This window comes from Elgaria multicarinata, chromosome 4, assembly GCF_023053635.1.
Source record: "Elgaria multicarinata webbii isolate HBS135686 ecotype San Diego chromosome 4, rElgMul1.1.pri, whole genome shotgun sequence".
Lineage (NCBI taxonomy): Eukaryota > Metazoa > Chordata > Lepidosauria > Squamata > Anguidae > Elgaria > Elgaria multicarinata.
In genome coordinates this window covers 47,585,427-47,607,639 of record NC_086174.1, presented here as the reverse complement: position 1 = coordinate 47,607,639, position 22,213 = coordinate 47,585,427, and positions in this window count along the sequence as shown.

The window sequence follows — 22,213 nt, the reverse complement described above, 5'->3', positions numbered from 1 at the left end:
CCACCAGGCCTGATGCTGCTTGCTGCAGCACCCTTTCTTTAAAAGTATTTTATCAGCAGGGGGTGACCAGATATTTATTTATTTAATTATTTAAAACATTTATATCCTGCCCTATATCAATAAGATCTCAGGGCGGCGTACAGATAATAGGAAGGATTATCTGTAAATAGGAAGGAAAGGGGATTCATGGTGGAGGTCAGCAGTATAGGTTTTCTTTCTTTTTTCTAACTCTGATATTTACAGCACTCTGAGACATTGAATTGCACTTTGGGCCCTTAGCTGGCACTAGACACAGAAGCCTAGAGGGGGGGAATTACTTCCAGTCAATTGGCCCACAACACAATCTTGTAGAAATGCTTCTGGCAAAAGCTCTTGGTAAGAGAACAGGGAAACAAAGATGCTTGTTAAGAAGCCATTTGTGATCAAGGTGAGGGCATAACGCAGCATTCCTGTTTATGCCTTGTCTTAATCGCAGGAGCTACGGTGAAATAAGCTAAAGGAGGAAAATTTGCCCCAAATGGCTACTTTTGTTCTATTAGCTTTCTTTGAGGTGCATAATATATAATAGGAGGTCCTTGTTGTTCCATAATGTTGTGGCCTCACCAAGAAGCAGAATGAGGTAACCGCTTCAGGCAGGTGTTTTTGGATGTTGCGAAAGGCAGCAAAGTTATTTAATTTATTATTGTTGTATTTTTCCTGTGAGCAAAGTCAACATCAAGGGCAGTTTTGGTCTGGCACCCGCTGAAGGCCCACTGACAAGAGCCCCCTGGACTTGCTCCACCTCTTCACCATAGCAACCTGCTGATTCACCTGCCTCTTGCTCTAGCCCAGATAATGTGAGATATCTGGGCCAGGTGAAATGTCCGGGCCAGCTGATATGGAGGAGCAGTAGATGCTGCTGCCTGCTTGCTCACTGCCTCTCTGTCTATCAAGCAAGCAAGCAAGCGACAGCAATGATGAGAAAAAAGACAAGGAGCAAAAACATCAGGTGTCTTGCTCAAGGGCTCTCAGAAACCTGTAAGTGGCATTAACTGTGAAGAAAGGGAAGGGACATGTCTTGGATTTTCTGCCTGAGGTGCCAAAATAATGTGACTGGCTTTAGGTAAGATCCACATGGACTTGGAAGGGGCCACCATTTGCTGCCCAGGCAACAAAATATCTTGGGCCGGCCTTGTGTTGGGGAAGTGTGTTGAGGAGATGTCTCAGAGCCTCAGTCTGGAGAAAAAGATGTGGAGAGACAGCTGCATATCTTAAAAGTTCAGTTACTTTGGCTCCATCCTTCCTGATGCAACGATCTCTGTGGCCTTCAAGGGACTTCCGTCTCAGCCTGTTGAGACCTATCTAAGAAAACAAACTGAAACATCTTCAGCAAAGGGATGTGAAGGTTTTTTTTAATCCACACTTCAGCCAATCTGCATTTGAACCATATAGAATGCCATCTATCAATGCATTTCAACCTGTGTAACAATTATTGCTCTCTGAGATGGTCAATAAAGGCTTTGTTATAAATATTGTGGAATACGAACCAATTGAATCCAATAAAAAGCAATCCGAATGCGTTCTTTCGGATTCAAAGAAAAAGCTTTATTTTTCACTTCAGGTACCAAGATATCTCTTTGCGCAAAGGTCCCCTCTCCTGTGCCAATTTAGACAGAAAAGGGCATGGAATGGAAGTTTACTTCTTGCTTTATACAGAGAGAACCATTTGTACACACACAATTGGCTGCTAGCCCAAATCGTCACCCCTTACATCACCCGACATGCTCAGCTGGGAGGGAAAGGGTAAATTCTGCACAATCTCCCTTCAGCTTCACAGTATAATATCTACCCAATAGGTCAGCAGCACATGCTGTTCACGTTTGTACCGAATCCTCACATTTTGGGAGTTTCATTGAGAAAGTGTCTCCAAAGGAGAACAAAGCAAGGTTTACTACTATTAAGAAGAGATTGGGTACTTTGAGATGGAAAGCTCCTGGCTCTACTAACTGAAAACTATTATTCTGCCTTTCCCTCTTTAATGGCTTTTTAGTAATGCAAAAAAAGATGGAAGAAGAGGTGAGGAAACACAGGAGGCTTTCAAGATGAAGATGGCATTGTTGGGACCCACAGCAAAATCCTACAATTGTACAATAAAAGCCTCATTTGGAAGCACCAAAAGAGGGGGCAGGTGGTGCGGGGCAAGGCAGGGCAGGGCAAAGCTGGTAATAGGCCCAGATGGGAAATGTACGCCCCATTTCAAACTGCTCATTAAGTATTTTTAATCAGTTTTAAATACATATGAACTAGAACGATTTATAAAAAAAGGTAATGGCAAGCATTCTTATTCAAGATGTATATTATTTATTATTTATTTATTTAGAATATTTATATACCGCTCCCCATTGAAAATTTTTGGAGTGGTGTACAAGGTAAAATGAAAATAAAAACAGAATAAAACAGTTAAAACAAAACTTAAAAAGAAGCAAAAAAAACAACAACACAGAAATCCAAGGCTGCATGTTAAAGAAAGGCTTCTTGGAATAAAGATGTTTTCAGGAGGCGCCGAAAGGAGTACAAGGTTGGAGCCTGCCTGACCTCCAGAGGCAGGGAATTCCACAGGAGGGGCGTCACCACGCTGAGGGCTCTTCCCCTGGTGGATTCCAATCGGAGGGTGGATCTAGGTGGAACCACCAGGAGCAGGCCCTTGGATGACCTCAGTGACCGGGCAGGTTGGTAAGGGAGAAGGCGCTCTCTCAGGTATCCTGGTCCCAAGTTGTTTAGGGCTTTGTACACAAGTACAAGAACCTTAAACCTGGCCCGGTAGCGAATAGGCAGCCAGTGCAGTTCCCTCAGCAGAGGAGTTACATGCTGGAAAGGGGCAGCTCCAGACAACAGCCGAGCTGCAGCATTCTGCACTAGCTCCAGCTTCCGGAGCAGCTTCAAGGGCAGCCCCACATAGAGCGTGTTGCAGTAATCCAATCTTGAGGTTACCAATGCTTGTACCACCGTGGTCAAGCTATCCCTGTCCAGGAGAGGCCGTAGTTGGTGAACCAACCGAAGATGGTAAAAGGCACTCCGAGCCGTGGCGGCTACTTGAGCCTCCAACGACAGAAATGGATCTAAGAGTACCCCCAAACTACGAACCTGTTCTTTCAGAGGCAGAGCAACCCCATCCAGAACAGGCAATGAGCCTGTCTCCCGGACTTGGGAACCACTCACCCACAGGGCTTCCGTCTTGCCAAGATTCAGTCTCAGTTTATTGGCCCTCATCCAGCCCATTACTGAGTCTAGGCACTGGTCCAGGACTTGCACAGCATCACCTGATTCAGTTGTCACAGGGAGATAGAGCTGCGTGTCATCAGCGTATTGATGGCATTTAGCTCCAAATCCCCTAATGACCGCTCCCAACGGCTTCATATAGATGTTAAATAACATTGGGGACAAGATGGTGCCCTGCGGCACTCCATAGCTCAATTGCCAAGAGGCCGAGGACTGGTCACCCAATGCTACTCTCTGAAAACGACCCCGTAGGTAGGACCAGAACCACTGTAAAACAGTGCCTACGATGCCCATCCCACAGAGTCGATCCAGGAGGATACCATGGTCGATGGTATCAAAAGCCGTCGAGAGATCGAGCAGGATTAACAGGGTTGCATTCCCCCTGTCCCTCTCTCGATAAAGGTCATCCATCAGCGCGACCAAGGCTGATTCAGTCCCGTAACCAGATCGGAACCCAGACTGGAATGGATCTAGATATAAGACATTGCTTCTTCACATTCAGAAATGCTTTATGTGCTTTTCTTTGGGCAAAGTCTTTTAGGAACTGAATTGCTTGATCCAGCCTTTTGTGATTGTTCTCAGCCCCATTCATGTGCTTTTGTCTCATCTCTGCTGGAGATGGGGGGGTGAAGACACCTTGGCTTTTGGGCTGTTTCAAAATGGAGTTAGTACTGCTCACTCACAGAAGAGCTACTTTGTAACAAATCTTTACCAAAGAGTCCCCCTTTGCCTCTACTAGGGGGACTCAGAGTACCCCCCCAAATCATAGGCCCATGCCAACTGGCCCCAATACCCCCCCCCCCCTTTGCCCAGCCCTGGTGCAGGGTAGAGAGATATGGGAAGAGTTTTTCCAGGTTATTAGATTTTTTTTATTATTCTTAGCATGTGGTATTTGAACTACTCTCCATTAAGCATTGGCACTGAGATTTCCTGTCCCACTATAATGAATGGAGTAGGGCATGCTTACAATGCTATAGTCCTGGGGAGAGGAGGAACATACAGAATTCAAAGAACTAACCTTTTAAGAAGAGAAAATAAAGGAAGAAGGATTACAACAGCATAGGGCATTATTACAGGGGCAACCTTGCTGACTTAAAAAAAGTTTTTCAAGATTGCGGCATGAATATATGTATGCTTGAGGGATACATACAACGTAAAAATAATTTTTAATTAAAAAAACCCCAGAAACAGAAGTGCAACGAAATAAAACTTTGAAATAGTTTAGCAAATGGCATGGCCATGAGATGTGGGAAAGAAGCTGTGTGACTCTTCTTAACAGGGGTATTATGATGGTGACCATGTTCAGTTGACACGCTAAGCCATGGTGGTTAGGTGTTTTGAGGTAAACATTATGGCTTAGCGTGTCATGTGAACCATTCCCAACCATGCTGCGGTTTAAAAATGCTTACTAACCATTTGTTGAAAAAGGTTAGCAGTCTAACCATGGCTTAGCGTGTTGTCTGAACAGGCCCATTATCAAACAGCTGTCCCTGGCGTAGTACAGACATCTGGTACACCTCCAATTGCACTAACTGGAAGCTTCCCTCCCAGGGTTAGTAGCAACTTTTGTGGAGGTAAAACTGCCAAACTTGCCCTTCCCCCATGCACCACAGTCCCTATTCTGTTCTCCTCCTGCTATTAAATATTAAAAACTATGCATAGTAATTGCTTACGCACAATTAGCAGCACATCTAGTTTGGCCATGAACAGTCGGTGCTGCTGCTGGGAATATCGCATTTGCTTAGCAACAAAAAATTGCAGTTTGACTGGTCAGGACCATCTGAATTCCTTGAACAAAAGTGCTGTCTTATGAGCAACAACTGCCCAGTGTCACAGTAGAAAAACAAACGTGCACTCTTAAAACATAAGAAGAGCCATACTGGATTAGACCAAGGGTCCATCTAGTCCAGCACTCTGTTTACAAAGTGGCCAACCACCCGTTGATCAGGGACCCACAAGCAGGACACGGTGCAACAGTATCCTCCCACCAATGTCCCCCAGCAACTGGTGTACATAAGCTTATTGCCTCTGACACTGGAGGTAACACATAGCCATCAGGACTAGTCAGGGGGAAAAAGCTTTAAAAAATATGTATCCTATTCATCAGAAAAGTCTTTCAGCTGGTTTTTCTGGCCAGACCAGCAACCACATCTGCCAGTGGAAGGGACTGATCCATTCTCTAGTCAAGCCAGTATTGGCAACCTTATCTTGGCACCAGACTGGGAAGTTTTAAGCTGCCTGCGTTCACCCTCCAAGGCACAGGAAACAAAATTATTTGGTGTTCATATCTACTGGTGAGCTTGAGTTGAATTGAATTTACAAAAACAAAAACGAAACAAAAAAAATTGAACAATACTACTGCCACTAGCTTCTTGGCAAGCTTCCCAAACAAAGTAAAGATGGAATGGCCTCAGGCGTCCTCACTCAACCATGGCTGGGACTTGATAGAGCACATTAACACACAGCAAGAAAGGAAAATAACAAGCAGAGGAAAGAAAATCCAAGCCAGGGGTTCAGTGTCTCTTTCCCACCCTAGGGAATATTTCCGCTTGGACAAGCCTTCGAGCGTGTCGGTTCAGTTGTCTTATTTGTGTGGTGTGTGACTATGGGTGACTCTTTATGCCTGCCTGCGTGTCTGTCTGTCTATCTAGCTAATCTGCTTTATCCACATATTGTTGGGGAATAAATGAGGCTGGATGCAGCTGAAAGGGTTAAATGCAATAGGTAGGACCTAAACACACACACGTATTTGGTTATAAACTTGCCCCCAACATTCAGAATTCCAATAAAAACATGGAAAGATGTATGAAAAGTGCAATCTCCCCGCCCCAGTCCAAAAGATGTGAATACATGCAGGAAAGTTCCTTGAAAGTTCATTTTTTAAAAACAGAAATACGTAGATCCTGTCAAGTTTTCAGCATAAGTGCTAGTATAACTTCTCCTAGTGTGGGTTCTATGGGGCTTAATTAGAACAAACTTGCAAAGAAAATATATATATAACTTTAACAAAACATGTCTTTAGTAAACACAGAAATATGCCACAATCTGTCCTTCTTTGTGCAACAACAACAAAACAAGGATTTCTTGCTTGCAGCTCAATCCTGCGTGGTGTCCCTTTTTGTAGACTTCTTCAACTTTTATTTCCTAGGGCAATCCCCAAGGAGTAACAAGACAGTTCAAAGTATTAGCCCTGCAATAATATAATTAGTACAAATATCAATACAAAAAAATGATTCCCCACCCCCTTGAAATGCTACTGACACAATTAACATTTCAATTTACCTTATACGTGGTGATAAGGGCTTATAATTAAACAAAATTCTCAAACATTCAACTTTCAGCAGAACTAGTTCTTTTTCTTTCTGCTGTTTCTTCTTTAGCCCTCCCTCTCAGTGAGAGCCTTGCCCAAGGGACTAAAGCATCTGCTCCATAGGGGTTACACTAGCTCCTGGTTTCTCAGGGTCCTTGGGCACCCTCAATGGGCTTCCTCCCTTGGTGACTCGACCTTCTCACCACCATTGTTACCAGCTGCTATGGCTCCTCCTCCTCTTTCTCATCATTACTACCACTTGCTTGATTGGTAGGCATTAAGCCAGTCAGCAAGTAGGCAGTGGGATTTACTGCTCATCCTCACTATCAACACTGTCTGGGTCAGAGTAAGCGACTGGTGAACAAGCATGTTGCAATGGTAAAAGGGGAGGAGGATTTCCAGGGGGCTCTTGTCATGGGAACCATGTTGAACTGCAACTCCCATCACCCCTAGCCAATACAGCCAATGATGAGGAATGATGGGAGTTGCAGTTCAACAGGTTCTGGTGGGGCCACTCATTCCCCAGGCCTGTTATTTATTGATCTGTTACATTTACTGTATATCCTGCCTTTCCTGTGAGGAGCCCTAAGCAGCCTACATATGATTCTCCTCCTACTCTCCCTTTTATCCTCACAAGAATCCTATGAGGTAAGGCTGAGAGTCAGCTACTGGTCCAAAGTAACACAGCGAACTTTATGGCCAAATGGGAACTTCCCATCTCAGTCTAGCAGTTCTAATCACTACACCATTCTCACTCTGGGCTAGATGCTGGAGATTTGTTTGGGTTTTTCCCCTTTGTTTTCCCTTTTGCCTTTCTTTGCACCTGGGGCTTGACTATACAGCTTGTTTACCCTGACCTAAATGCGGATATTCATGTTTTAGGTTACATGTCACAGCTGTCCATTCGTTGCAGTGCTGGGTTTTAACCGCGATAATGCGCAACTTCGCATTCGCGATTTACCGTGACTTTTAGATCACGTCTGAGTTTACACCACATTATGGCTATGTGTCTTTGGGGGAGTTAAACGGATTTTGACATATGGGCGGAGCTTTGAGGGTCGGACAACGTCATTGGCTGATTTCCCACCAATCGGCTGCCTCGTTCGTTCATGCCGATTTTAGTTTGAAAGCTCCGCAGAGAAAGTTTCTTAAAACAAATTTATTTCTTTATTTATATATTTAGTACATTTCTGTACTATCCAATATGCGAAACTCTCTGGGCAGTTCACAAAAACAAAGAGGGGGAAATGGGCAGCCAGACAAAGGAGATGTGTTCTGCTGCCTTGTTCCTTTCCCTTTGTAGCCTCGTTCCTTTCCCTGTGCTGTGTCTTTCCTCCCCACCCACCCCCACCCCCACCCCCGTTCCCAGTTTGTCTGTTCTATGAATCTGTGGAGCTCTGCATATAAAATGTATAGCTTCCCTCCTCTCTCCTCCGTAGCTTTGTATGTGTGATAATGCACATATATAACTCATTATATAAATAAATAAATTCAGGAAATAAATCGCTGTTGCTGCTGCAGTGTGACGCTCTTTACCTACATTCGAGTCAATGAAAATTCGGGTTTATATTTAATGAGGAGCAATCCCGTTGTCGTATAGATGGGGGCTTGGCTGCATGTGGTAAAATAACAGAATTGTGCAACTGGAGCAATATCAGCAAATGTTTCCTGTTTCAACCAAGCAGTTGTCCTGCATATCCGCCTTTTTGCTGCCTCCTTATCGTGGCTTCTCTGCCTCATCCACACTTCTTCTCTCTTTTGCTTTTGTCCCCTGCCAGTCTATATCTCTCATTCTTCACCCCTTTTTATGCCCTCTCTCTCTCTCTCTCTCTCTCTCTCTCTCTCTCTCTCTCTCTCTCTGTGTTTTCTTTCATCTTATCTGCCTCCGAGTTTCTAGTTGATTCTTTCACTGTGATTGAAAGCAGTCTTTTGACGGGAACCTGCCAGTATGAGCATTAGCTGGAAGCAAAGCTGAGGGCCTGTGAGGCTGTAAACAAAGGGAGCCCGCAGAAGAGGGCACCGAGGGAGGAGCAGGCCTGCCTTAAGTAGCTCTTTATCACTGCTGAGTGTAGAGCAGGCCCCTCACTGTACATTAGTCAGCGACCCATTTGCAAAATGGGTTCAGCCGGCCCTGTTTCCATTCCCCAAGGGAGATGGTGATGGGGGAGCCCGAGCTGGCCCCCTCTTGTTCAGGTTTCTTTTCAGCCCCTTTATGAAGAGTAGTGCTAGAGATTCACAATGAAAACCATTCTCCGTGTCCCCTTTCCTTCTCCAAAGAGTAGGAGAGAGAAGACAAAAAGCTCAGGTCTTAAGCAATCGTCGGAGGCCCGCTGAGAGGCTGCACACACAGATGATCATAACTACGTGTTCCCAAACCCATGCTTACTTTGGTAAAATAGTGCTTTTGCAGGGCAGAATTAAGTGAAAGGGAAGAGCTTAACCTCCCTGCCCCCCTGCTAATGTCTGTCTCTGAACATTTTAAAAATCAAATACATGTTTGGGCCGATTGTTTGTGTCTCGTAGTGGTGAGAAAGCTCCCTCAGCCCGTTTGGATTGGCTCAGATATAAGCCAAACTATTTGGCCAAATCGTGGACATATGTCAGTGTGCCAGAGAGGGGATGGGGGAAAGGTCTCCCTTTCTTCTGGGATGTACTAAAAAGAAAGACACCAAATGGCCATTCTGAATGGCCATAGGAAATTGTCAGAAGATTTTAGAGACCATCTTCAAATCAAAATAATTGCAAGGAATGAACCTTTCTAATTCTTAGAAAACAACATCACATCAAAATACTTCCTTACAGAGTGGTTTAAGGGAGCAACTCTTAATAGCAGTTTCTAGGGGAGGGACCATGGCTAAGCGATAGAGCACATGCTTTTCATGCAGAAGTTCCCAGGTTCAGAGCTTTATCACACCAGCATTATACTGTGCAATCACTGTGAATTGCATGCAAAGGACTCAGAAGTTTTCCACCTTATAATCTGCTTTGATTGTGAAGTACTCCCGTGCATCCTGCCTTAATTGTGCAATAAAGCAAAAGGATTCGCCATATTTAGCCCCTACTTTTTGAGCGTATCTTCCGAGCCGCTGCTGGAGTGCAGGAGCAGGATTTTAAAGAAATGCTTACATCTGCGTGAGCTTTAAAGATAAAGACACCGAAATTGGCACAGTAATAGATATTAGGGAGAGCTTTAAGCATACCAAATTTGAATTGAATTGGGTCATCCATTGATTTTTTATATTTTTTACATTTCCCCCCTTAAACTCACTTCCTGGTATGCAAAGGATCGCTGTCGCCCGGTAGCAAAAACAACAACCGCGAAAGCTTAGCACTATGGGGATAATCCGAGGGAAGCAGGTACGTGGGATGAAGCTTTCAGTCCCAAGCATCAGGGTTGATGATTTGGCCTCATTGCTAGCTGTCTTTTGCCTTGCTGACACGTCATATAAAGGTTGCATTTTATCTGTGGCATATATTGTTTTCATATGATATTGGATTTTAAGTCAACCTGAGTAGCACATAAAAAACAGAAGGGAAAGATTAGAAATGTCTAAATAAATGAATAAATCACCAAGTTCAGATAAACAGAAATGGGAATATCCTAGTCTTTAAGGTTGATCCAAAAAGTTTTGTTTTGAGATTGTCAGGTAAAGTTTTTGATCAATATACAGTAAATCAGACATGGGCAGCTTTTTTCTTTAACCCCTGAAAGACATTTTCCTTTTCCACCTTAGGCTGCAATCTTATACTCACTTACCTTATATTCACTTAATGGGGCATACACCCCATTACACCTGGCGGGACTTACTTCTGAGTAAATGCACATAGGATTGTGCTGTAATTCAAACTCTGACAAATATTTACCACAGAACCCTTTGCATCTTGCAAAACTCCTGTACCAACCTGCATATTAGGCTACCTTACAAATATTTATCGAAAATATAGCTATTTGGTCTTCCACATATCTCTCATAGTGCACTTCTCATAAAGCGTACTTCATAGAGAAACAGATAATATCTTAAAATATATTAGATAAAGGTTGAATCAGTTTGATTCTAACAAAACATTCTAACAAGCTTTTGTGTTTACATGTTGTGACTTTTCATTGACCTAGAAACCTGCTGTGTGAAAGATGAAATTTCCCCAACTAAACTCAGGAAAAACCAACATGTGCATCAGATAAGAAAATTGGACTATTGTCCACATGTCCTGCTTATAACGCAAATGACATGAAATATTATTTATTTATTTATTATTACATTTATTGTAAGAAGTAGACAAAACCTGCAAAGAGAAGCAGATGTTACCCTGTTTTGATGAGAAGAGTGCCTCAGAAAAGCTAACAAGGAATAAAATAAATATATTACACCCCAAAAAACATAACTGAGAACTTTGAGAAAAATAACAACTAATTGTTAGAGAAATTTCAACTTTGTGAGAAACGTATGTCAGTAGTTAATAAGAAATCATTTAAATATGAGAGGCAAAATACAGGCACTTGAGGACATTCCACCAGTCCCCAAAGAAACAAACATCAGTTCTCAAAGGATGCAGCATCTGTCCTCAAAAAGGCACAGGTCCTCATTGACTACTCTGCCCTGTTTTGCAACAAGCTCAAAAATGTTCTTTGTTAAGAATTTTTAAAATGCAAGCAATGCTCCCAGAACTAAATTTAGAACGTTTTAAATTATGTTTTGCTGGCAACCACTTTGTATTTTGTCTGATGTCAGTGCTCTTAGATCATGAAATATAAAAACTGCTTGAAGTTTTAAAGTAAAAGATAAAAAACAAACAAACCCACGCCTGATCTCAAAGTCCTCTATCTAAAAACTGTTGATACCAGGAATTTTGTAACCTTACAAATTCCTAAGTGACATGTTGTACCTGGAATATGGCATAGGATATGTTAGCTGCTGATCCAAGGTCAGTTGATTACAAAGATCCTACATTATAATATTCCTAGACAAGGACAAATCAGTCACAAAGCAGAGTAACTACACTTCTCAGACCTCAGCTTGGTCTTCCCCAAAATGGGTACATATGACACAGAAAAACAGGAGAGAGAAATGACTTGAGGTTCTTCAGTATTTTGCTATCACCAGTCCACTTTATTGAACAAATCCAGGCTGTGAGGAAAACCTGAAGACACCCAGGGTAGGAGTGCAGACAGAATATTAGATATTAGGTCTCTCTCTTGTAAGTTATGGATCCTTTCACCTTTTTAATGCATAGTGGAGAGAATGTGGATAGGGAAACATTTTTCTCGCTTTCCCATAATACTAGAACCTGGGATAATCCCATGAAGGTAATTGGTGAGAGTTTCAGGACAAATAAAAGGAAGGACTACTTCAAACAGTGCATAGTTAAGCTATGGAATTCACTCCCACAAGATGCAGTGATGGCCACCAGTTTGGATGGCTTTAAAAGGGTTGGATAAATTCTTGGAGTAGAAGTCTATCAATGGCTACTAGTCCTTATGGTTATGTGCTACTTCCAATATCAGAGGCTGTAGGCCTATATGCACTAGCTGCTGGGGAACATGGGTGGGAGGGTGCTGTTGCACCGTGTTTTGCTTGTGGGACCCTGGTTAACAGCTGGTTGGCCACTGTGTGAACAGAGGGCAGGACTAGATGGACTCTTGGTCTGATTCAGCATGGTTCTTATGTTCTTAATATTCTGGCTCACTACTGTATGGTATGCCAGTGCTTAAGCACGAGTTTTGTGAAAGTGGGCAGAAACATCAAATTTCTAGGCAAAAAGTGGAGTAATGTATGATAAACTCCAGGTACCTATTTTCTACAGCTAGGATAGGCTTCAAAGGATTCACAGATCAGTTGGCTTTTTCAAAGAATCAATTAGTACTGAGAAACAGAGCCATCCAATTCGCTGTTGTTCAGGGACTTATGTGCAGGAAAAATAGCCGAAAGGTATAGAAAACATCTTGCCTTTGAAAGTTTTAGAATTAATCAAACAAGTGAATTAAGCAAAAGTCTTAATTCACAAACTGATGTTTGTGAATTAAGCAAACACTCTGCTTCCATGAAGGCACGTGGGTAATGGCTTTGGCTACTAGTGATGTGCTTAAAACGAGTCAAGAGAGAACCAAAGACTGAAGGCAAATCCAAAGAAGCTGGCTACACCCAAGAGCCAAGACAAACAATCAGAACGGTCACAAACATGGTTGCTTCAGCAAAGGCCTGACACCAGCTGAAAGCAAAGGAGACTGTGCAGTTCACTTCATCTGGCTTCAGGAGAGGAATCCTGATTCATCCAGCTTCTGGTTACCAAAGTGGAGCTCTTTCATCATATGTAGATGGGCCTTTTCTTAACCCTTTGTAGTGACTCCTTGTTGTTTGGTGGGCTTGAGTGGTACATTTTTCTGCCTAAGGGGTCAGAGCAGCAAACAGTGCTCCCCCCCCCACACACTCCAATTCAAAGTTTATAGTACCAAGACCAGTCAAGTTATTTTGACAACCCTCCCCCTCCTTGGCAGTAAAAATTGCAATAAAAATAAATTAACTAATAATTTGCTACTCTTATGACACCAGAAACCAGCAGCCTTACTCTACCCAATGGTAGGACCAGCCCTACAGGGGTGGGATATTCCTCACAGCAAGTTTCAAGCCACGAAATACTTAACAAATAAGTTCCTACTTTACTTTAATGCAGGGATGGGGAATCTCCAGCCTGGGGGACCAACATCTGGCTTGTGGAGGTTCCCCATCTGGCCTTTAGAGCCTCTTTGGAATCCCCATTATTATCTCTGATTTCAGATAACAAGAAGGGTTTGCCCTGAGCACTGTTTCCCCTCCAAATTGGGAAGTGAGAATATGGGCGGCTGCGGACTCAGCCAGTGCTGGAAGGAGCACAAGTGCTGTGCCTTACCCCATCAGCCCTACCCCACCCCACCCCACCCCACCCCAGAAGTGTTCCCAATCCCTGTATTAGTGCCTTATTATTTATTTATTTATTTATTTATTTATTTATTTATATAGCACCATCAATGTACATGGTGCTGTACAGAGTAAAACAGTAAATAGCAAGACCCTAAGATTTCGGTGTCTAAGTACATTAACTCTGTTTGTGCCACTGGCTACAGAACTTTAAATAGTTAAGACAATATTCAGTACTCATTAGTTCCTACCACTCAGTAGGTTCTCAGTATCCAAATGGGCTTTGAGCTCTAATCCATCAGGAAGGGAAATAGCTGTAACCCCCATGCCCCAAATCATTCATCCCACTAACCATTGTGTGATAAGCTCATGAACAGTGAATACATCAATTAACATTACAATCAGAACTATTAACCTTTGATTCATTAAATATCAGGATTCCACAGTGTAAGGCTAGTTTCCTAATTAACCTGCAGCACAGAGGTGAATCCAAAACAAATTGTGAAACTGAGATCCCTTTCATTGTTGAACGAGAAGGAGTTGAAAGCGTAAAGAAAATGATGGGCTAAAATCCACACTGCTTCCTGCTGCCAAGGTAGGTTGTTGGATGCTTGCTCAAGGGAAGGGGAAGGAACTTCAGTGGTTGGAACAGCTTGTGTAGAGACTGGGAATGGATTAGCAATTGCAGGGGAGGTGGAGCTAGGAAGCTGTCTTAGACCAGGTGTATCTAGCCCAGTATTGTTTATTCCAGGGGGTGGCGGGAAACCTGTGGCCCTCAGCCTATTTTCAAGGGACTGCTGCATGCAAATTATGCATGGTGTTGAGAACAGGGGTAAGGAGACATTTTCCTCCCTCTCTCAAAATACTAACCCAGGGTTATCCTGTAAAGCTGGTGGTGGGACATTCAGGACAGATAAAAGGAAGTACTTATTCACAGAGCGCATAGTTAAACTATGGAATTCGCTAACACAAGATGTAGTGATCACCACCTCTTTAAAAGGGGGATGGATAAATCCTTGGAGGAGAAGGCTATCAAGGGCTACTAGTCCTTCCCGATAGCTATGTGCTGCCTCCAGTATCAGACACAGTAAGGCTATGTGCATTAGTTCCTGGGGAAAATGGGTGGGAGAATGCTGTTGCACTCATGTTGCACTCCTTATTGTTTTATTATGATTTTATTAGAATGTAAGCCTATGCGGCAGGGTCTTGCTATTTACTGTTTTACTCTGTACAGCACCATGTACATTGATGGTGCTATATAAATATATAATAATAATAATAATAATAATAATAATAATAATGTTCTACTTGTGGGTTTCCTGGGTTGGCTGCTATGTGAATAGAATGCTGGACTAGATGGACCCATGGTCTGATCCAGCAGGGCTCTTCTTATGATCAGTTCAGACATAGCGGGCTGTCAGGAAAGGGACAAATAGCCAGTGGATGCTGCTGGCTCCGATGTCAGTGGGATGTGTGTGAATGCACTCCCGGTTTCAGTCAGAATCAATCAGAACTCTAAAGGAGTTATTGAAAGTGCTTCCAGACCTTAGATAGCTCCTTTAGAGTTCTAACTGAACCCCTTAGCAGAAACCCACTGACATCGGAGCCAGCAACCTCCACTGGTTATTTGTCCCTTCCCCGACAGCCCACTACGTGGGAAGGAAGAGCAAGAGAGAAAGAGAAGGAGAGGGCCTAAAGAGAGAGAAAAGAGAGTGGCTTATAGAGAAAGAGAAAAGGGGTGGCACACCCATATTCAGCTTTAGCCTTGCCCTCCTCTGACTTCGGCCCTGCACACTGCCAATATGTGTCCCCTGACAGATTACCCACAAGGCAATGTGGGTGTCGACAGAGAAAAGGTTGTCCACCCCTTGCCTATTTCGACCAGCAGTGGTTCTCCTGGTACCCAGGCAGATGTCTTTCCCATCACTTGTTACATGATTCTTTTAAGCTGGAGATGCCAGGGACAATATACTCTACCATTCAGCGATGGAGCTTCAGCAAGGTTATTGCTTGCTTTAGACATAACGCTCCTTTAGTGTATTGTACATTCTTTAGGAAGTATCAAAGAGAAGTTGGAAACTCTTCCCTTGCCATAGTGGGCAGGCAGAGATATTCTGAGTGAGCTTCATGACCCAAGTGGGGACGAGAACCCTGATCTCCCAAGTTACAGTCCAGCACTCTAACCACTACACCAGACTAACTCTTGATGATGTTGGGCTGCAATTCCCATCATCTCTATACTGGCTAGGACTGCTGGGAGTTGCAGTCCAACAACATCTGGAGGGCCACACATTCCCCAGCCCTATAATAAGGTATTTGTCATGGTGAATCAGACAAATGGTCCTTCTAATCTCAGGTCTTTTTACTCTGACTGGCAATTGGCTCTCCAAGATGTTCAGCAGAGGCCTTTCCCCAGCCCCACTTCCTAATATACTGGATGGCATGGTTTTAACCTAGAACCTGCTACATCAGGGTGCTGAATCACTTTCAGCTTAGGGGCCAAACTCAGTTTCAGAGAAGCTCTCAGGTACTCATGGGTGCAGCTGAAGGCTGGACCAAAAATATGCCTGCATATTTTAGCTTAAAGCTCTTAGTGCCAGTAATTAAGCCTTAGGAGAGACAATTTAACCTTTAAGAATTGGAGGGAAAACTTTGCAAAGGCCAGGAAAAACCAAATGATTAGCCGTGAGGGGAAACTTGAGGCCACTTGACAAGGTATGGCCATCAGGTGGGCCAGATTTGGTTCAACACCAGGCCTGAATCAGGGATCAACACAGGCAGGCACAGACTCAGAAGGGTGCATTCCTGCCCATGAACCTACCTCAGCCACTACCACCATCCTCTTCCTCGCTATCATAATCCACCATGGATTCCATCATCTACTCTGGGTGGACAACTCAGGTGAGGAGGCACAACGTGGGGACAAGGAACAGGAAGCATCACAAATACTAACCAAAGTAGGGCCGGATCTACACTACTGCTGTAAAGCGCTTAATAACAGTTTTGACAACTGTATATGGAGTGTGTCTAGGACCCCAACAGTTGTCAAAACTGTTATAAAGTGCTTTAAAATGCTTTAAAGCAGTAGTGTAGATCCTGCCTTGGATTTAGATCAGGAACAAGAGAGCAATCTTGCAACTAGGACCTTAACAAGCTATTCCAGCAGTGGAGAGTTCTTCTGGAAACACCACCTTCTCAAGTGCTGCCGTTGGTTTCTTAAAGGACCAGTGCCTTGTCCTCCAGTTGCTGTTTTCTTCTTGGGGGTGAGGGTCTAGGGAGTGAGGAATATCCCCCAGAGCCAACCTGCTCAAAGGAGGAGTCTCATGGGGATCAAGTGGAAAGGGTGTGGTATCCAATGTGCAAGGCCCCACTTGTAAATGGGGGTTCTGACTCTTCTTTAAAGGAACAGGTTCTGACTCTTCTTTAAAGTCACTATTACTGGAAGTCTCTAAGGGTTCTTGGACCTCAGCCATGACACTTGCTTGCCCAGTCAGCTGGGGCAAAATCTTTAGGTCTCATGGTGCCCCATTCTTTTTTTTAAAAAAAGTTACATTTTGAGTAGCAGCAACCTGAACCAATCAGGCGTTATCTTTGGGGGAGGGACATGGTCAATGAGGGCACAGGGCAGTCTTTACCATTTTTGGCTGTGTGACCCCCCAGCAGCATCAGATTAGTTCAAATTGCTGCTACTCAAAATATAACTAAATACAAACTTTACAATTGTGCACCACACAGCCTGCATGTTCAGCCAGCTGAGCCCCGTAATACTTTGCCAGCAAGTGGTATGGCCAGCCAGGTGAGTAGTAGTAGCAGGAGATTTCACTGCCACTGCTATCCAGGTAAAGAAAAAAACCAGTGTCGGAGGGAACATTGGCTGACTGGTTGTCTGGGGAGTGTTTTCGGCAGCCAGTAGGAGGGAGGGAGCTTGTGCAGCCGGTAAGTGAACTTTTGTGGTGGCAGGCAGCTTTGGCAGGTTATGTGGTGGGGGCTTTCATAGCAGGAGGCAGCAGCAAGGGGCCCATTGGCAGCACTATGCCGAGGGCCCAGTGCACTCTGACACCGGCCCAGTTCTATAGGCTTGTGTTACGTGCAAAAACAATGTACTTTGCCACTGAGATATATGGTTACTCCTGACATGTGCAATAAGAACATACAAATGGGATTCTTGGAGATTGTTATAGAACGCCCTCCCCTCATAAACTCCCTAAAGTTTCTTAGGCTATCTACATGTTCAGAAAGAGAGCTGGTACAGGCTGAAGTTCTGTGACAGTAGATATTTCACTTGAGGAAGAACCTCCAGATTTGCTTCAAATTTCTCTTAGTCGAAACTTAATAATGTCCTGGCATTGTATGGAACTCCCTGTAGGAATGTTGCTAACCTTATCAAAACTCTTGGCTCCTCTTGACCTTCAGCTATCTTATGTGAGGAGCTCTCCCCAAACTGACTCCCAATTTTGCATTAGGCGACATTTAGGTGTAATCTCCAGCCTCAATCAATCTGAGCTCAAGCTTCTGAGAGAGACTGCTCAGTCCTGACACAACGGCAATATCAGCCTGCAGTGTGTTGTTTGCTATGGATGTGAGTGTGCATATGTGTTTCTGCAGAGGTTGGTGGGTTAAAGAGGTGTGATGACAGGCCTTCTGATAACTGTGGATGACCCTCATGGCAGTGTATGTTAAGTAAGTGTTAAGTTTCCAACTGTGTGTCTGTAAGAATGTGAAATTATTAAACTGGGGTTTGTGAAAGGAACGACCTGTTCTTGCTACCAAACAAAGCTCTTGTGTGCAGCCAGCTTTAAGTCTTCTACCTGACATTGCATTTTATGCTGTGTTGGCATGTTTATTAGTTTTATATTGTTGATTTTATTTGCAATTTATTATTGTAAAACTTCTAGAGAAACGTATTTTATGAGGTGTTAAATACATGTAATAAATAAATAAAGGGATTTTAGAATGAGGAAAACTGCACAAAATACAGAAAGGAGACATGGCCCTATGGGGAACCCCTGAAGGCATGTTTGGGGCTCCAGGAAAGCTGGATTTAGCCCCCAGACCTGAGATTTTGGACCTTTTTTAAAACAATAGTCCAATGGGAACTCAGCTCAAGAGCCATGTTGGCAGTGAAAAAGAAAATGGCTACTAATTGTATACTGTAAGTGGCCCATCTTAGCCCAAACAACAACAACGCCTCCTCCACATGGTAGGTGCTTGGCTCTTAGCACCCGAACAAAGTAGTGGTGCTGAGCATGTGCCACTGTGGTAGTCGAACCTTCTCCAATCTGGTAGCCTTCAGATGTTTTGGACAGCATTGGCCATGCTGGCTGGGAATGATGGGAGTTGCAGTCCAGCACATCTGGAGGGCATCGGGCTGGGGAAAGCTGGTGGTAGACTAGGAAGCTCTGGGTTCAACACCCCCCCCCCCTTCAGCCATGGTGCATAGAGGCTTACTTCTTATAGGCTAAGTGACCTTAGCTAAACCTCTCTTACACAAAAGTTGTGAGGATAAAATGCAGCGGGTGGGTGGGTGGAACATGTTCACTGCCCTGCTGAGCACCTTGAAGGAACGAAACAAATAAGTAATTTTTTGAGAATCCATAACAGATGGGTTGCAAGCGGAATCAGGCCTCATTAATGCTCTGTGGGTGTAGAGTGTGAGTCCACATTTTATGGATGCAAATCGACTTTGAGCTGCATTCTGAAAGAGTAGGGGTTTTTGTACATATGGTGCTGGCAGTGTACCAGTGAGCACATTGAGGGGCATAACACATATTTAATGGTGTGTTTTCAATACATTAGCGAAGAAATTTTTATAAATCTTCCTTCTGTAGAGAGGTTATAAATATGTGTTAATTAATTGAGCTTAATGCTATAACCTCACGCAGGGCTTGCAAATGTGCTCCAGTAATGAGTAGCACATCTCCCATTATTTTTTTTTAACATACCTTTGCCAAATCATGCAAGAAAACCACCTCCTTTAATGAGGGTGCCTTCTTGAAAGGCCATGTTAAAATGTCATGGCTCCATCTAAAGCGGGTGGTTAGGGGACGAGGGATAGCTTGCACATGCTTTGCGTGTGGAAGATCCCAGGTTCAATGCCAGCATTGTCAGGCAGAGCTGGAAAAACTCCTGTCTGAAAAACAGGAGAGTTGCTGGCGCTCAGCATAGACCAGGGGTGTTGAATCTCTTTCAGCCCATGGGCCAAATTCAAATTCAAATTCAGGGGTCTCATTCCACTGATGGGAGGAGCTGAAAGCAAAGAAGGCAGGGGCCAAAATACCAAAAACACTAGGACCCTGGTGAGTAATCCTCACTGGAGGAGGCATTTTGGTGGCCACTTGGCTTGCTGGGTCCTGTCCCCCCCTGCCCAGCTTCTGGCGACCAATCAGAGGCCACCTTCTGCCTGGGAATGCCGATGCCGCGATGCCAGAGCAAGATCAGACAGTGGAAGAGCTGTAGTGATCTCGCTCTGGCAGGAAAAGTCAGGGTAAGTCCCTAACTTTTCCAATGTGCAGCTTCATGGAAAAGCCCTGCGGTGGCTGTGTGGTCGCTGCTGCATCGTATAAACAATGCAGCAGCACCACGTAGCTACCGCGGGGCTTTTAAACTGTATTAAAGCCCCTTGGATAAGGACAGGTGTTTTTTTATTGATTTGGAGCAGATATTTGGAGAGGAAGCCTTATGCAGATAGCCAAATGGAGAAGAAGTAGTCATGGGGTGTGGACACTGAGATTGCACTAGATGAATCTGTCCCTGACCTTCTGCTCCCACCACAATAATAATAATAATAATAATAATAATAATAATAATTTTATTTCTTACCCGCCTCTCCATTCTGATCGAGGCGGGGAACAACAGTAAATATAAAATACATAAAACTGAATTAAAACATAATATACGTTGTTAAACATCCTAAAATCATTTTAAAAACATCCTAAAATCATTTTAAAAACATCCTAAAATTACATTGGATAGGCCTGCCAGAAGAGATCAGTCTTAATAGCTTTCTTAAATGCTGATAGACTGTTAAGTTGATGAGTCTCCTCCGGCAGGCCATTCCACAGTCTGGGAGCAGCAGAAGGGAAGGTCCTGTGGGTAACAGTTGTCAATCTAGTTTGTGCTGACTGAAGTAAATTCTTCCCAGAGGACCTGAGTGTGCTTGATGTTGATTCTCACTTCTGCAAAAGGGCCTACATGCATACATTCTAATGTACATAGGTTCAGGAGTATGTAATCTATAGCTTGCATAAAGCTGAGGGTACAGATTGCTTATTCAAAGCCTACATGTGTTGGAGTGTTTGCGCATAGTGTCCTGGTCAGAAATTATTTTCAACATGGGATGTTGGGGGCGGGGCAGGGCAATCAGACGCAATCTTACCCTCCTTCACCCCCCACTCCCAAATACATTTTTACCTTTTTTGTCCATCCCCCAAAACGTTGGGGGATTTACTGCTTTAGCATGATAAACACCATCCCTCACAATTTCAGGCAGCATTGATGTTTCATATTAATTAAGTGAAATAGCCTTGGTAAAATCCCTTTTATGGTGATTTTGCCATGTCAAAAAAAGGAACGTGAACTGAAAGCCTAAAATGTGGCTCAACAGTCTTCAATATGAGGGGAAATATTTCGTGAGTACTGGGACTTTTTAAAAATGCTCAGGGAAGAAAGGCTAAAAGATTTTTTCAAAAAATTGGGCTAAATGCAGGATAACCCTCCAAGGGTGCAATCCTGTGCATGTTTAGACAGAAAAAAGCACTACTTAATCTTTTCCACCATGGTGAGATGCCTTGTATTTCCATTTAAAATATAGCTATTTTTTAAAATTTGCACCTATACATATAAATTAGCATATGCAAATTTTATGTAGATCTGTGTTCTCTCTTAGGGTGATGTGTAAGTAGCCACCCGAGCTTCCAGTGTGGTTTCCAGTGAGGTGGAAGTCGTCAGCATTCCTATAGGAAGAAGGCACATAATTGATGAACTAGGACCTCAAATTTCAATACCCATGGTATGAGTCCATGCCCCAGAAACCCGGGCATTAAAACATCCTTACTTTTTACCTCTTCTGCTTGCTTTACTTTTCCGGATGATTCCAAAACAGCCCATTCTTCCCAAGAACTGGTTCACTGCTGCTCCTTAGAGAATCACATAGCAGAAGGAAATCAAGGAGACAATAACATGGAGCTTCAATTAAAAAAGAATCACCGAACACTAATGGGAAAGTAATTGAGCTAAATTGAAACATAATTGGAAAAAAAATGTGGCAAGTAGCAGTTTAATACATTTTATTTTAATTTGAATGTAAGGTTTTATGGCTTCATGCTAGGATCTTTAACTGTCGGACTACAGTGTTAATCCAACGAGAAGCTTTTTTTCCTGGAGCAGTGAGTAGCTACCAAAACTCCTTTGGTTAGTAGAAGCCTCTTCTGCCTCTACCTCTGTTCCTATTTGTCTCTCTGCTCTGCATTTCTCACAAGAAAAGAACACTGCAAAGGATATTTTCTTCACCACTCTAACGAAGGTTGCATAGTTGCTGGATCCCAATGCAGCGGTTCAAAGACTGCCCTGTGTTGCAAATGAAGGGAGGGGGGAATGAGGCAGCCAATGGGGTGTGAATGACAGTGGGCCTGTTCAGATGACACACTAAGCCATGGTTAGGCCACTAAACCTTTTGCAGAAAATGGTTACTGAGCATGCGGAGCCTTGTTAAGGAAAAATAAATAAAATTTAAAGGGGGGGTTGGAAATCCTGC